Source organism: Triticum urartu, chromosome 2A, assembly GCF_056163025.1.
Source record: "Triticum urartu cultivar PI428250 chromosome 2A, HENAU_Tu73, whole genome shotgun sequence".
Lineage (NCBI taxonomy): Eukaryota > Viridiplantae > Streptophyta > Magnoliopsida > Poales > Poaceae > Triticum > Triticum urartu.
In genome coordinates, this window is record NC_141874.1 from 370,469,652 (window position 1) to 370,483,911 (window position 14,260).

Genomic DNA, 14,260 nt, shown 5'->3' on the forward strand with positions numbered 1-14,260 from the left:
AGGGGGGCCATGAGGGGCCCACGAGGGTGGAGGGCGCGCCCCCCTACCTCGTGGCTTCCTCAAAGCTCCCTTGAAGTGGACTCCAAGTCTCCCGGTTTGCTTTCCTTCCAAAAATAAGTTTCGTGAAGTTTCAGGTCAATTGGACTCCGCTTGATTTTCCTTTTCTGCGATACTCTAAAACAAGGAAAAAGCAGAAACTGGCACTGGGCTCTGGGTTAATAGGTTAGTCCCAAAAATAATATAAAAGTGTATAACAAAGCCGATAAACATCCAAAGTTGATAATATAATAGCATGGAACAATCAAAAATTATAATACGTTGGAGACGTATCAGTGTCGCATGCTTACTAAAAACAGAAGGTGAATCTAGAGCAGAGCTAGATGGCAGTTCCTTACCCCCCCCCCCCTCGTAGTTGAGGGATAGATCTTGGTTTTTGGATCTCTCAAGTTTTTCATAATGATAAGCAGATATATATCCCAAGTGACTGAAAGAATAGAGCTATGCTCCCTGGCAACGGTGTCAGAAAATAGTCTTGATAACCCACAAGTATAGGGGATCGCAACAGTTTTTGAGGGCAGAGTATTCAACCCAAATTTATTGATAGTAGTATGATAGCAAGGTAGTATGATAGTAGTGGTCATGGTAGCAAAAGGTAACAATTGTAAAAGTAATGTTTTTGGTATTTTGTAGTGATGATAGCAATAGCAATGGAAAAGTAAATAAGCGAAGAACAATATATGGAAAGCTCGTAGGCAATGGATCGGTGATAGAGAATTTTGCCGGATGCGGTTCATCATGTAACAGTCATAACCTAGGGTGACACAGAACTAGCTCCAGTTCATCAATGTAATGTAGGCATGTATTCCAAATATAGTCATACGTGCTTATGGAAAATAACTTGCATGACATCTTTTGTCCTACCCTCCCGTGGCAGCGGGGTCCTTACGAAAACTAAGGGATATTAAGGCCTCCTTTTAATAGAGTACCAGAACAAAGCATTAACATATGGTGAATACATGAACTCCTCAAACTACGGTCATCACTGGTAAGTATCCCGATTATTGTCACTTCGGGGTTAACAGATCATAACACATAATAGGTGACTATAGACTTGCAAGATAGGATCAAGAACTCTCATATATTGATGAAAACATAATAGGTTCAGATCTGAAATCATGGCACTCGGGCCCTAGTGACAAGCATTAAGCATAGGAAAGTCATAGCAACATTAATCTCAGAACATAGTGGATACTACGGATCAAACCCTAACAAAACTAACTCGATTACATGATAAATTTCATCCAACCCATCACGGTCCAGCAAGCCTACGATGGAATTACTCATGCACGGCGGTGAGCATCATGAAATTGGTGATGGAGGATGGTTGATGATGACGATGGCGACGGATTCCCCTCTCCGGAGCCCCGAACGGACTCCAGATCAGCCCTCCCGAGAGGTTTTAGGGCTTGGCGGCGGCTCCATATCGTAAAACGCGATGATTTCTTCTCTTTGTTTTTTTTCTCCCCGAAACACAATATATAGAGTTGGAGTTGGAGTCGGAGAGGCACCATGGGGCCCACGAGGTTGGGGGCGCGCCCCCCACCCTCGTGGACAGGTGGTGGCCCCTGGCATTCATCTTTTGCAGGTATTTTTTATATTTTCCAAAAAGTTGCTCCGTGAAGTTTCAGGTCATTCCGACAACGTTTGTTTCTGCACATAAATAACACCATTGTAATTCTGCTGAAAACAGCATCAGTCCGGGTTAGTTCCATTCAAATCTTGCAAGTTAGAGTCCAAAACAAGGGCAAAAGTGTTTGGAAAAGTAGATACGACGGAGACGTATCACACACAAACACGCATGCAAAATTTCGGTGCGTTTGGACACTCGATGCATTTACTATCATTTTCTCCATGAAAATGCGGAGAAAAGGTCTCCCGATGTGACTCAAGTTCCGTTCGTACTCCGATTCCGTTGAAATTAGGCGTGGGAGACGGTGGGGCTCACTCACACGTGCATGCAAAAGTTGGGTGTGTTTCGTTCATGTTAACTTGTACTTGAAGTACAAAACTTAGGTATCTGTTTGGGGGGATGGGCATCCACTAGGTGTTCCCTTTCGCAAAGTCATGAAACGTCACCATTTTTTCACACGCTACAGTATGCCACACGAGCACACATGCAAAATTTCGGTGCATTTGGACACTCCATCCATATACTATCATTTTCTCCATGAAAATATGGAGAAAAGGTCTCCCGACGTGACGCAACTCCCATTCTTACTCCGATTCCGTTTAAATTTGGCGTGTGAGACGGTGGGGGCAATCACATGCGCATGCAAAAGTTTGGTGTGTTTCGTCCATGTTGACATGTAGTTGCAGTACAAACCTCAGGTATCGGTTTGGGGGGACGGGCATCCACTTGGTGTTCCCTTTCGCAAAGTCATGAAACGTCACCATTTTTTTCACACGCTACAGTGTGCCACACAAGCACGCATGCACAATTTCGGTGCATTTGGACACTTGATGCATTTACTATCATTTTCTCCATGACAATACAGAGAAAACGTCTCCCGACATGACTCAACTTCCGTTCGTACTCCGATTCCGTTGAAATTTGGCGTGGGAGACGGTGGAGGTCACTCACACGTGCATGCAAAAGTTGGGTGCGTTTCGTCCATGTTGACATGTAGTTGCAGTACAAACCTCGGGTATCGGTTTGGGGGACGGGCATCCACTAGGTGTTCCCTTTCGCAAAGTCATGAAACGCCACCATTTTTTTGACACGCTACAGTGTGCCACACAAAGCACGCATGCAAAATTTCGGTGCGTTCGGACACTTGATGCATTTACTATCATTTTCTCCATGAATACACGGAGAAAAGGTCTCCCGAAGGGATGCAACTTCCGTTCGTACTCCGATTCCGTTGAAATTTGGCGTGGGAGACGGTGGGGGTCACTCACACGCGCATGCAAAGGTTGGGTGTGTTTCGTCCTTGTTGACATGTAGTCACAGTACAAACCTCAGGTATCTGTTTGCGGGGACGGGCATCCACTAGGTGTTCCCTTTGTCGAAGTCATGAAACATCACCATTTTTTTCACACGCTACAGTGTGCCATACAAGCACGCATGCAAAATTTTGGTGCGTTTGGACACTCGATGCATTTACTATCATTTTCTTCATGAAAATAGGGAGAAAAGGTCTCCTGACATGACACAACTTCCGTTCGTACTCTGATCCCGTTGAAATATGGCGTGGGAGACGGTGGGGGTCACTCACATGCGCATGCAAAAGTTGGGTGCGTTTCGTCCATGTTGACATGTAATTGCTATACAAACCTCAGGTATCGGTCTAGGGGACGGGCATCCACTAGGTGTTCCCTTTCGTAAAGTCATGAAACGTCACCATTTTTTCACACGCTACAGTGTGCCACACAAGCACGCATGCAAAAGTTTGGTGTGTTTGGACACTCGATGCATTTAATATCATTTTCTACATGAAAATACGGAGAAAAGGTCTCCCGACGTGACGCAACTTCCGTTCGTACTCCGATTCAATTGAAATTTGGCATGGAAGACGCTGGGGGTCACTCACACGCGCAAGCAAAAGCTGGGTGTGTTTCGTCCATGTTGAAATATAGTTGCAGTACAAACCTCAGGTATCGGTTTGGTGGGGGGGACGGGCATCCCCTAGGTGTTCCCTTTCACAAAGTCATGAAACGTCACCATTTTTTCATACGCTACAGTGTACCACAGAAGCACGCATGCAAAATTTCGGTGCGTTTGCACACTCAATGCATTTACTATCATTTTCTCTATGAAAATACGGAGAAAAGGTCTCCCGACGTGACGCAACTTCCGTTCATACTCTGATTCCGTTGAAATTTAGCGTGGGAGACGGTGGGGGTCACTCACACGCGCATGCAAAAGTTGGGTCTGTTTCGTCCATGTTGACATCTAGTTGCAGTACAAACTTCAGGTCTCGGTTTGGGGGACGGGCATCCACGAGGTGTTCCCTTTCGCGAAGTCATGAAACGTCACCATTTTTTTCACATGCCACAGTGTGCCACACAAGCACACATTCAAAATTTCGGTCCGTTTGGAACTCGATGCATCTACTATCATTTTCTTCGGGAAAATATGGAGAAAATATCTCCCGACGTGACGCAACTTCCGTTCGTACTCCGATTCCGTTTAAATTTGATGTGGGAGACGGTGAGGGTCACTCACATGCGCATGCAAAAGTTGGTTGCGTTTCATCCATGTTGACATGTAGTTGCAGTACAAACCTCAGGTATCGGTTTGGCGGGACGGGCATCCACTAGGTGTTCTCTTTCGCAAATTCATGAAACGTCACCATTTTTGCACATGCTACAGTGTGCCACACAAGCATGCATGCAAAATTTCGGTGCGGTTGGACACTCGATGCATTTACTACCATTTTCTCCGTGAAAATACGTAGAAAAGGTCTCCCGACATGATGCAACTTCAGTTCGTACTCCGATTCCGTTGAAATTTGGCATGGGAGACGGTGGGGGTCACTCACATGCGCATGCAAAATTTGGTGCATTTCGTCCAAATTCACATGTAGTTGCAGTACAAACCTCAGGTATCAGTTTGGGGGAACGGGCGTCCACTAGGTGTTACCTTTCGCAAAGTCATGAAACGTCACCATTTTTTTTCACACGCTACAGTGTGCCACAGAAGCCCGCATGCAAAATTTCGGTTCGTTTGGACACTCAATGCATTTACTATCATTTTCTCCGTGAAAATACGGAGAAAAGGTCTCCCGGCATGACGCAACTTCCGTTTGTACTCCGATTTCGTTGATATTTGGCGTGGGAGACGGTGGCGGTCACTCACACGCGCATGCTAAATTTGTGCGTTTCGTCCAAGTTGACTTGTAGTTGAAGTACAAACCTCAAGTATCGGTTTGGGCGGACGGGCATCCACTAGGTGTTCCCTTTCGCAAAGTCATGAAACGTCACCATTTTTTTGACACGCTACAGTGTGCCACACAAGCACGCATGCAAAATTTCTGTGCGTTTGGGCGCTCGATGCATTTACTATCATTTGCTCCGTGAAAACACGGAGAAAAGGTCTCCCGACGTGACGCAACTTCCATTCGTACTCCAATTCCATTGAAATTTGGCTTGGGAGACGGTGGGGGTCACTCACACGCGCATGCAAAAGTTGGGTGCGTTTCATCCATGTTGAGATATAGTTGCAATACAAACCTCGGGTATAGGTTTGGGGGGGACAGGCATCCACTAGGTGTTCCCTTTCGCAAATTCATGAAACGTCACCATTTTTTCACATGCTACAGTGTGCCACACAAGCACGCATGCAAAATTTCGGTGCGTTTGGACACTCGATGCATTTACTATCATTTTCTCCATGAAAATACGGAGAAAAGGTCTCCCGACGTGAAGCAACTTCCGTTCGTACTCCGACTCCATTGAAATTTGGCATGGGAGACGGTGGGGGTCACTCACACGCGCATGCAAAAGTTGGGTCCGTTTCGTCCATGTTGACATGTAGTTGTAGTATAAACTTCAGTTATCGGTTTGTCGGACGGGCATCCACTAGGTGTTCCCTTTCGCAAAGTCATGAAACGTCACCATTTTTTCACACGCTACAGTGTGCCACACAAGCACGCATGCAAAATTTCGGTCTGTTTGGAACTCGATGCATCTACTATCATTTTCTCCGTGAAAATATGGAGAAAAGATCTCCCACGGGATGCAACTTCCGTTCGTACTACGATTCCATTTAAATTTGGCGTGGGAGACGGTGGGGGTCACTCATACACGCATGCAAAATTTGGTTGCGTTTCATCCATGTTGACATGTAGTTGTTGTACAAACCTCATGTATCGGTTTGGGTGGACGGGCATCCACTAGGTGTTCCCTTTCGCAAAGTCATGAAACGTCACCATTTATTTCACACGCTACAGTGTGCCACACAAGCATGCATGCAAAATTTCGATGCGATTGGACACTCGATGCATTTACTACCATTTTCTCTGTGAAAATATGGAGAAAAGGTCTCCCGACTTGACGCAACTTCAGTTTGTACTCCGATTCCATTGAAATTTGGCATGGGAGACGATGGGGTCACTCACATGCACGTGCAAAAGTTGGGTGTGTTTCTTCCATGTTGACATGTAGTTGCAGTACAAACCTCAGGTATCGGTTTGGGGGGACGGACATCCACTAGGTGTTCCCTTTCGCAAAGTCATGAAACATCACCATTTTTTCACACGCTATAGGTCGCCCCACAAGCACACAAGCAAAATTTTGGTGCGTTTGGACTCTCGATGCATTTACTATCATTTTCTTCATGAAAATACGGAGAAAAGGTCTCCCGACGTGACGCAACTTCCGTTCGTACTTCGATTCCGTCGAAATTTGGTGCGGGAGACACTGGGGGTCACTCACACGCGCGTGCAAAAGTTGGGTGCATTGCGTCTATGTTGACATGTAGTTGCAGTACAAACCTCAGGTATCGACTTGGGAGGACGGGCATCCACTAGGTGTTCCCTTACGCAAAGTCATGAAACGTCACCATTTTTTCCACACACTTCAGTGTGCCACACAAGCACGCATGCAAAATTTCGGTGTTTTTGGACATTCGATGCATTTACTATCATTTTCTCCATGAATATACGGAGAAAAGGTCTCTCGACATGACTCAACTTCCATTCGTACTCCGATTCCGTTGAAATTTGGCGTGGGAGACGGTGGGGGTCACTCACACGTGCATGGAAAATTTGGGTGCGTTTCGTTCATGTTAACATGTACTTGCAGTACAAACCTTAGGTATCGGTTTGGGGGGACGGGCATCCACTAGGTGTTCCCTTTCTTGAAGTCATGAAACGTCACCATTTTTCACACGCTACAGTGTGCCACACAAGCACGCATGCAAAATTTTGGTGCGTTTCGATATTCGTTGCATTTACTATCATTTTCTCCGTGAAAATACGGAGAAAAGGTCTCCCGACATAACCCAACTTAAGTTGTACTCCGATTCCGTTGAAATTTGGCGTGGAAGATGGTGGGGGTCACTCACACGCGCATGCAAAAGTTGGGTGCGTTTCATCCATGTTGACGTGTAGTTGCAGTACAAACTTCAGGTATCGGTTTGGGGGTCGGGCATCCACTAGGTGTTTCCTTTCGCAATGTCATGAAACGTCACCATTTTTTGTTCACACGCTACAGTGTGCCACACAAGCACACATGTAAAATTTCGATGCGTTTGGACACTCGATGCATTTACTATCATTTTCTCCAAGAAAATAAAGAGAAAAGGTCTCCCGACATGACGCAAGTTCCGTTCATACTCCGATTCCGTTGAAATTTGGCGTGGGAGACGGTGGGGGTCACTCACACGCGCATGAAAAAGTTGGGTGCGTTTCGTCCATGTTGACATGTAGTTGCAGTACAATCCTTAGGTATCGATTTGGGGGGACGGGCATCCACTAGGTGTTCCCTTTCGCAAAGTCATAAAACGTCACCATTTTTTTCACACACTGCAGTGTGCCACACAAGCACGCATGCAAAATTTCGGTGCATTTGGACATTCGATGCATTTACTATCATTTTCTCCGTGAAAATACGGAGAAAAGGTCTCCCGACGTGACGCATCTTCCATTCGTACTCCGATTTCGTTGAAATTTTGCGTGGGAGACGGTGGGGGTCACTCACACGCGCATGCAAAAGTTGGGTGCGTTCATGTTGACATGTAGTTGCAGTACAAACCTCAGGTATCGGTTTGGGGGGACGGCATCCACTAGGTGTTCTCTTTCGCAAAGTCATGTTACATCACCATTTTTTTCACACACTACAGTGTGCCATACAAGCACGCATGCAAAATTTCGGTGCGTTTGGACACTCGATGCATTTACTATCATTTTCTCCGTGAAAATACGGACAAAAGGTCTCCCGACGTGACGCAACTTCCGTTCGTACTCCGATTCCGTTGAAATTTGGCGTGGGAGACGGTGGGGGTCACTCACATGCGCATGCAAAAGTTGGGTGTGTTTCAACATTAGATTCATTTTATACGAATTTCTACATGAAAATACACAAAAACTGCAACGATTTAATTTTTTTTCACAGCCGGCACGCGCGGCGCAAATGACCGGGCTACGAAGTGATCCACAGCGGCCAGCGCCGTTTGCGGCGCACGCGTGAAGGCCCATGAAGGCAAAAATCCACGGCGGCCACCGCCCAACCTGCTAATTGTTTAGTCCGACATTGCTTCTAGACACGCTTATTCATCTATATAAATATTGTCCTCTGTGTACAGTGTTGCCTTTAATGTGGCGGTCTTTCCTCGGTAGGATAATGCAAATGATACTCTGGCACTCCATAATCATGGAGTGTCACAGCAAAAATTCACATTAATCTTCTGAGGTAAATCCGTCCACACTACAGAATTTTTTGTTCTTGTGTTTTTTTAATATTTACTAATACAGTGCTCTTCGGACACAATTTTTTATATTTACAAAAATAATAAGAAATTATTGCATCATAGGATGGGTATACTTACCCAGAAGGAATGATGTACGTGTTGCTTTGCTTGTTGATAAAGATCAACAAGCAGAGCAACACCTACACCATCTGGATCCGTATACATGTAATATGAAGCAATAACAACTGAAAGTTAAAATATTATCAGCCTTTTTAAACCACTACATATGAGTCTCCACAATCAATGTGGTACTAAAATTCTTTATAAAAAGGTTAGCCTATAGTGGCCATAAAAGGCGCACAGGGGCGGCCCACGGCGCGCACGGGCCATGGTGGGGCGGCCGGCCGTGTGTGCACCGCTAGGGGCGCCAACCGCCCACAGTGCTATTTTTTAGTCCCACATTGCTAGTTTTTACGACTAATCATGTGTTTAAATAGCTTCATCCATATACGACATCAAATCTTTAATCGTGGTGGCCATACCTCACTATGCTTATGCAGGTTCTGCTTTGTCACTCCACAATTGTTGTGGACTGATACATCATAACTTGTATCAGTGTTGTAAGGTATGACTACCCGCGCTTGAAGATTTTTTTGCACCTCCCGACGAAAGGTTTTTTTTGACATCCTTCAAATGGACCCAAAAGTTTTTTTAAACGTTTGTACACTCATGGCAAGCAAGCATGGAAGGTTTTGTGGCATTTCCAACCTCTGAGAATTTTCAATGATTTTCCGTTCTCTCAAACCGAAACACAGTCCCCGAACGTGACGCAACATGAGGGTGTGCTTCGAACACGATGAAATTTGACGAGGAGTTCTACGGTGGCCATGCCTACCCTATCTCAAAATTCAGAGTCGTTCTGAGGATGGCCAAAAAATAACCTCTCTCAGCGCACGTCATTCTGGTAGGAGCGAAGGCCCCGTCCCGACGGAGGTTTTTTGACATCCTTCAAATGGACCCAATTTTTTCATACATTTCTATAATCATGGCAAGCAAGCATGTGATGTTTCGGGGCATTTCCAACCTCTGAGAACTTTCTAAGATTTTCCATTCTCTGAAACCGAAACACACTCCCCGGACATGACGCGACATCAGTGTGTGCTCCAAACACGATGAAATTTGACGAGGAGTCCTACGGTGGCCATGCCTACCCTGTCGCAAAATTTGGGGTCGTTCTGAATATGGTCAAAAAAGGACCTCCCTCAGCGCACGTCGTTCTGGTAGGATCAAAGGCCCCGTCCCGATGGAGGGTTTTTTTTGACATCCTTCAAATGGACCCAATTTTTTTCATATGTTTCTACACTCATGGCAAGCAAGCATGTGAAGTTTCAGGGCAATTCCAACCTCCGAGAATTTTCTAAGATTTTTCGTTCTCTGAAACCGAAACACACTCCCAGACGTGACGCGACATGAGTGTGTGCTCCGAACAAGATGAAATTTGAAGAGGAGTCCTACGGTGGACATTCCTACCCTGTCGCAAAATTTGGGGTCGTTCTGAAGATTGTCAAAAAATGACCTCCCTCAGCGCACGCCGTTCTGGTAGGAGCGAAGGCCCCGTCCCGACTGATGTTTTTTTTGACATCCTTCAAATGGAACAATTTGTTTTCATACGTTTCTACACTCATGGCAAGCAAGCATGCCAAGTTTTGGGGTATTTCCAACCTCCGACAATTTTCTATGCTTTTCCCCGCTTTCAATCCGAAACACACTACTCGAACGTGACGCGACATGAGTGTGTGCTCGGAACACGATGAAATTTTGCGTCGGGTCCTATGGTGACTACCAAATGGTCAAAATTAATATAGGTACTAATAATGTGATTTAAATCAGGAGTGACAAATATTAAAAAAATATAGGTATCAATGATGAAATTTAAGTGAGGTGAAACAAACTTGCGTAGAGTGGTAAACTATCAAAAATAAGATAGATACTAATGATATGATTTGAGTATACAATGCCCTAGAAGCACTGCCACAGCTGCCCGGGTAGTGTAACACTTCCCGGGCAGCTGCGGCAGAGCTGCCCGTACAGTGTAAAATCAAATCAAATTATTTAGTAACTATCTTATCTGCCAGGGTGCATGAATCCGGCTATTTAAGCCGGTCGGGGCGTCCTTCGACGGTCGAGGTGGGACTAAACAAGTGCGCTTCCACCGTCCCACCGCCCTTGCACCCTTGACTGCCCGCACGCACGCCTTCGAGTGGCCCACTCGGCCCACCGAAATTGGCCCACCTCGGCGATCCGCGCAGCACCGCGAGAGGTGAGCTCTAACTTTAGTCCCACCTCGCCCACCGGAGCGCGCCCGCACCGGCTTAAGTAGCACACTCCGCCCTACCTCGATGTACTCCTGAAAAAAAATAGATCGCCTACTTTCTCTTTGCCGTGTGTTTGGGCTCGTGGGCCTTGCGGGGCTGAAAAAGCAGTCCCTTTCGCCGCCGGCTTGACCGGGATTGACTTACTATGCCTCGCTCAGCTCCGGGCCGGCGTTTTTTTCAAAAATAATTCTTTTAATTTGTTTTGCTAATATTATGTAATTTTTTTATTGCTTCATTTTTTATTTACTTTTATATTTTTCATAGTTATTTTCAATTCAAGTTTAATTCTTTTGTGATTTTTCATTTTTTACAATAGAACTATTTTAAAAAATATATATATTTACTTTTTTGCAAATATTATTTATTTTCCCTTTTTTTTGTTTTTTATTTCCTTTCCTAATTTTCGTAGTTTTTTTACATTTAAAGTCTAACTCTTTTCTGTTTTTTATTTTTTTACAATATTTTTGTACAATGAAACAAGTTCAAATAACACTATTAATTCAAACACTCGATATTTTAAAACCATCCATTCAAACACTCGATATTTCATTATAGTTTTCATAAATATTTTACATACTACTAGAAATTAGACTTAACTAAACAACATTACAAAAATAATTGATCATTACTAAACGACATTTCGAAAGTAACCTAAACTAAACTACTCGTCCTCGACGCCGCTGAAGTCTGCCTCGTCATAGAGCCCGTCGCCGTCGTCGCTGTCGTTACTGCTGCTGTCGTCGAGGGGCACCATGGGCACCGCGGGCACGCGCGGCACAGCCATCGAGTCCTCGACCGCGGCGTGCTACCCGGGGAAGTCCGGCGGGTCCTTCGGGTGGACGACGACCGGGGAGAGCTGCATGTACTCCTCGAGGAGCGGGGGCGGCTGCAGCATGTTCTCCGACTACCGGACCACCGTTAGGTAGCCCGGCATATCCTCCGTGCCGCTGGCCTCCGCTGCCAGGCGCTTGTACTACGCCACCAATGCCAGCTCTGGCTGCTGCTCTGGCTCGGGCAGAGGGGCACGGCTGTACCCGGTGTTGTTCCTGCCCACGGTGCGGCGATCATCGGGGCCAAGGCGAACAGCGCCACGGTCACCGCCTGGGCCACCGCGGGGCGGGCGGGTGCGCATCGCGCCGAAGTCGAGGCGGACGCTGGTGGAGTGCACCTCGCCGCGGCGGAACAACTCGTAGTTGTACCCCGGCGGGGCGGACACGGCGCCGGCGACCGCCAGCACGATACGGCGCGACGACATCCTCGAAGGTGTGCCCGTCCCAGAGCTTGTCTCGCTGCGCGCGGTTGTGCTTGGCAGGCGGGTGCGGGCCGGCGAAGGCGTGGAGGCGGCGCTCGTGGTCGTCAGCGAGCCAGTCCGCCCACCTAGGGTTGTTGGGGGCGTAGCGCGGGTCCTCCAACTCCTCTGGCGACAGCCACACCCAATAGAGGTCGATGGTTTGGGCGAAGAGGTGGGTGCCGACCTCAGGCACCGGCGCCACCGGCACGCCGTCGATGCTCAGGCGCCACCTCGCCGGCAGGCTGACGTCGGGTGCGGCGGGGATGACAAAGTGGGCGAGCTCCTCCGCCTCCTCGAGCGTCAGGTTTGGGCGCGCAATCGCCGACGAGAGGGAGAGGAAGGGCGCGCGAGGGCAACACCGGCGACAGGGGGAGAAGGAGAGGGGAGGCGAGAGCGGTGCGCGAGCGACGGCGGGGCGACGCGCCTTTTATAGGGCGTCCGGAGGGCAGGTTGATAACCCAAAAGTATAGGGGATCAATTGTAGCCTCTTTCGATAAGTAAGAGTGTCGAACCCAACGAGGAGCTAAAGGTAGAACAAATATTCCCTCAGGTTCTATCGACCACCGATACAACTCAAAGCATGCTTGACGTTTGCTTTACCTAGAGCAAGTATGAAACTAGAAGTACTTTGTAGGTGTTTTTGGATAGGTTTGCAAGATAATAAAGTGCACATACATAAAAGGTAGGGGCTGTTTAGATAAAGACACAACTAAGTTAGTTTTAGTAAAGAGCTTTTTGTTACGAGGAAGTTATTTGTCCCTAGGCAAACGATAACTAGACCGGTACTCATCATTGCAATTTTATTTGAGGGAGAGGCATAAGATTACATACTTTCTCTACTTGGATCATATGCACTTATGATTGGAACTCTAGCAAGCATCTGCAACTACTAAAGATCATTAAGGTAAACCCAACCATAGCATTAAAGTATCAAGTCCTATTTATCCCATACGCAAACAACCTACTTACTCGGGTCTGTGCTTCTGTCACTCACGCCACCCACCATAAGCAAATCATGAACATATTGCAAACCCTACAGCGGGAATCCCGCACGCTTGCGCGACACGGAGAGCACCATAGGACAGCACCAATAATAAAACATGCAACTCAAACCAATCACTATCATCAATTAACCCATAGGACAAAACGGATCTACTCAAACATCATGGGATAGCCATACATCATTGGGAAATAATATATAGCGTTGAGCACCATGTTTAAGTAGAGATTACAGCAGGTAAAAGAGATGTTACACCGCTACATAGAGGGGCGAATAGTTGGTGATGATGGCGGTGAAGTTGTTGGTGAAGATTGCGGTGATGATGATGGCCCCGGTGGCACTCCGGTGCCACCGGAAGCGAGGGGGAGAGGGCCCCCTCCTTCTTCTTCTTCCTTGACCTCCTCCCTAGATGGGAGAAGGGTTTACCCTCTGGTCCTTGGTTTCCATGGGATGGGAGGGGCGAGAGCCTCTCTGAGATCGGATCTATCTCTCTGTCTCTCTCTGTTTCTGCGTTCTCAGATTCTTCCCTTTCACCGTTTCTTATATTCCCGGAAATCCGTAACTCCGATTGGGCTGAAATTTTAACACGATGTCTATCCGGATATTAGCTTTCGTGCAGAGAAAGAAGGGCATCATCCACCTTACGGGGTGGCCACGAGGGTCAGGGGCACGCCTGCCCCCCTGGGGCGCGCCCCCTGCCTCGTGGCCCCCTCGGGCGTCGTCTCGTGTGGATTTTTCTTCCCAAAAATCACATATATTCCAAAAAAATCTCCGTAGTTTTTTATCCCGTTTGCACTCCGTTTAATATGGATATTCTACGAAACAAAAAACATGCAACAAACAGGAACTGGCACTGGGCACTGGATCAATATGTTAGTCCCAAAAATAGTATAAAAAGTTGTCAAATGTATATGAAAGTTGTAGAATATTGGCATGGAACACTCAAAAATTATAGATACGACGGAGACGTATCAACATCCCCAAGCTTAATTCCTGCTCGTCCTCCAGTAGGTAAATGATAAAAAAGATAATTTTTTATGTGGAATGCTACCTAGCATAATCTTGATCACATATCTAATCATGGCATGAATATTAAGATACGAGTGATTCAAAGCAATAGTCTATCATTTGACATAAAAAAATAATACTTCAAGCCTACTAATAAAGCAATCATGTATTTTCAA

At 46.5% G+C, this 14,260-nt stretch overlaps 1 pseudogene; it reads left to right on the forward strand.

Annotated features, from left to right (window-relative positions):
- Positions 1-9,713: 9,713 nt before the first annotated feature.
- The window catches only part of LOC147985140 (uncharacterized), a 41,910-nt pseudogene continuing 37,363 nt past the window's right edge, over positions 9,714-14,260 (forward strand).